We start from the raw sequence: 3,366 nt of genomic DNA, 5'->3' as shown, positions 1-3,366 counted from the left end.
CTGAGGGCCTGGGGCTTTCACCAGTCATAGCGTCGGGACTGTCAGGAGTGGGGAGTCCTCAGGTTCCTGTATAGCCAGGTGGGGAGGCCCCTCGGCCTGTCTTCCTCCACCCTCTGAAGCCTCATGCCGTCGAAATTCCAGAGGGCGTTGCAGCCGAGATCGGGAAGTTTCCCTCGGCCATTCATCATCAAATGCTGCAGCCTCACTCTCATCCATGTTGATGTAGTCCTGCTGCTTTTCCTGGTGCTCTGTGTGATGATCTCGGGAACGCTGGAGGATGTGAGCCCTGTCTCAAATGGACATCTGCTCTAGTCCACTATCTGAATCTTGGACGGTCATCCTAGTCTCCTGGGTGCCTCCTGGTGCTGAGCGCATTTCTGATGTCCCTTGGTAGACCTTGGGAACACCATTCCCCCCCCCCCCCCGGAATAGGAGATGACAGTGGACGAAGAAAAGGTCTGGCAATTGCCTCCAGCTGTCATGTGTTCCGTATTCCCAGTCATGTCGTTCATCATTCCAACCATGTCCATGAAGCCACCTTACATCCCAACATCCCGAAAGGAGACACTGCCCCAGACTGCATCCTGCATCCCCAGGCTGGCGGGTCTGGTAGCTGGGATGTTGCCATCTGTGATCCTGAGGAAGGAGGTATATCCAAAGCCACCTGACAGCATTCGGCTTATATGCTGACGGTGAATGGCAGAAGAGTCCATCAGGAACATGGGATCCTCAGGGTCCCCGTCCCTCATGAAGGGGAACATCCTGATCTTAGCTCCAGGGGGCTCCACACGGTCCTTGATTCCTGCTCAGCAGCCCATTTGGCCAGTTGCACCTCTCGATGTGGTGCAGGCTCAGGGGTCGCAGCCCAGAACGCGGGGATTGGTCCGGTTTGGAGCTTCTTTCCCTTGCACACCGCCCCTCCTATAGCTGCCACCTTTGTACCAGCCCCACTGTCGTCCCACGGAGTCCTGACCTCGCCAGGCCCAGGCGGAAGTTGTTCCAATTGTTTTTGGATAATCTTTAGCAGAATCTTGCATGCATGTGATATCAATGATACCGTCTGATAATTTCTTCACTCTGTTGGATCACTTTTATTTGAAATGGAAATAAAAATAGATCTCTTCCAGTCAACAGGCCAGGTGGCTGTCCTCCTGATTTCTTGGAACAACTTGCTGAGCACATCCAGGGCAGCATCTGTTTGCTGAAATATGTCAATCGATATGCCATCAATTCCTGGGGTCTTGTTTTTTGCCAATTCTTTCAGAGCAGCTTGACCTTCTTCCTTCATCACCACAGGCTCTTGCTCATATGTTATTTCATGAAATTCTTTTGTGTCTGCCAATTTCTTTTGGTACAATGCCTCTGTATACTCTTTCTATCTTCTGATACTTCATGGATCATTTAATAGTCTGCCTAAACAATCCTTAAGTATTGCAACTCAAGGCTTGAATTTGTTCTTCAGTTCCTTGAGCTTAAGAAATGCTGAACGAGTTAGGTCCTTTGGATTTTCTGACTCCAGCTTCTTGCACATTTCATTGCAACACTTTACTTTGTCATCCTGCGCCACCCTTTGAAATCTTCTGTTCAACTCCTTAATATCTTGATTTCTTCCCTTTGCTTTGGCTTCTTGGTGCTCTAATGCAATATTCAGTTTCTTTTGACATCCATCTTGGTCTTTTCTTCCTCTTCTGTCTTTGCAATGACCGTTTGCACTCTTCCTGGATGACATTCTTGATATCCTCCCACAACTCATCTGCTCTTTGCTCATTAGTGCTCAAGGCCTCAAACCTGTCCCTGAGCTGGTTTTGAAATTCAGGTGGGATAGACTCAAGGTCAAGTTTTGGTTCCTATGGACTTTATTTACTTTTCCTCAACTTTAGCTTGAACTTGCATATGAGTAGTTGGTGTCTGTTACACAATCACCCTGGCCTATTTTTCACAGCTGCTACTGAGCTTTTCCAGCAATTCTTTCTACGGATGCAATTAATCTTATTGCTATGCATACCATCAGGTGAAATCCATGTGTATAGCCTGAATTTATGTTTCTTATATTTGCAATGAATAAGTTGTTGATTGTACAAAATTCTATCATTCTATCTCTAGCTTCATTACTGTCACCAAGTCCATGTTTTCCAACTACTGATCCTTCTTTTCTCTTTCTAACTTTTGCATTCTAGTCGCCTATTATTATTAATGCATCTTGGTTGCATATTCAATTGATCTCTGACTGCAAAAGTTGGTAGAAATCTTCTATTTCCTCCTCTTTGGCTCTAGTTATTGGTGCATGTATTTGGATGATGGTGGTATTCACTGGACTTCTTGTATGTGTATGGATATTATCCTGTCACTCACAACATTGTATTTCAAGCTGTATCTAGAAATGACTTTTTTAACTATGAAAGCAACCTATTTTTCTGCACTTTTTCATCTTCAACATAGTAGATCATATGAGCATCTTACTTAAAATGTCCCATGCCAGTCCATCTCATTTCTCCAATACCTAGTATGTCAATATTTATGTGTTCCATTTCTTTCTTAACAATATCCAATTTCCCTTCATTCATGGTTCTCACATTTAATGTTCTAAACACTAGTGTCTCCTTACGGCTATTCCTCCTCTTATGGGTTTCCATACCTGAGGGCTCAGCCTCAGTTGCCGTATCTGCTAGTCTAAGTGTGTTCTACTGTACATAGATTTTTTTCTATTTCAGAAGTAGATGGCCAATCCTTCTTCCTAGCCTGTCTTAATTTGAATGCTTAGATTTATTACATTACTTGACAGACAAGCATTTTACAGAAAAGAGCAGATTAAAGATTTTCCCAGTAGTAAAAAAAACCCAATAGATTCCACATTGTCCCCTTGGCAGGTGCATCTTGACCCAACCATTTCCCTGCTCCACTGCATTCACTTCTACTCCCACCTATTCCATTCAACATTTATCTCCCCTATGCAAGCAAGATTATCCAAAAACGACTGGAACAGCACATCAACAGAGAACTGCCTGAAGTTCAGGCTGGATTTAGAAGACACCATGGTGCTGGGATATTATAGTTAATGTCAGATGGATCTTGGCTGAAAGCAGGGAATACCAGAGGAATGTATATCTGTGTTTCATTGACTGTGCAAAGGCATTTGACTGTATGGATCACAAACTGTGGCTGACTCTGAGAAGAATGGGAATCCCAGAACACTTAATTGTGCTTATGTAAAACCTATACTTGGACCAGCAGGTAATCATTAGAACAAAAAAAGAAAACACTGCAGGGTTCAAAATTGGGAAGGGTGTGCACCAAGGATGTGTCCTATCTCTATATCTTTTCAATCACTCATGTGATGCTCCCAGGCTGACCAAGGAAGCCTGCCCT

At 44.2% G+C, this 3,366-nt stretch overlaps 1 pseudogene; it reads right to left on the bottom strand.

Annotated features, from left to right (window-relative positions):
* Positions 1–17: 17 nt before the first annotated feature.
* On the bottom strand, positions 18–761 carry LOC102853457 (annotated as a pseudogene).
* Positions 762–3,366: the final 2,605 nt, after the last annotated feature.

The sequence above is a fragment of the Elephantulus edwardii genome, unplaced genomic scaffold, assembly GCF_000299155.1.
Source record: "Elephantulus edwardii isolate Elephantulus edwardi_28Jun2011 unplaced genomic scaffold, EleEdw1.0 scaffold00063, whole genome shotgun sequence".
Taxonomy (NCBI): domain Eukaryota; kingdom Metazoa; phylum Chordata; class Mammalia; order Macroscelidea; family Macroscelididae; genus Elephantulus; species Elephantulus edwardii.
The sequence above is the reverse complement of the archived record's forward strand: the minus strand, read 5'-3'. Positions and strand labels throughout refer to the sequence as shown.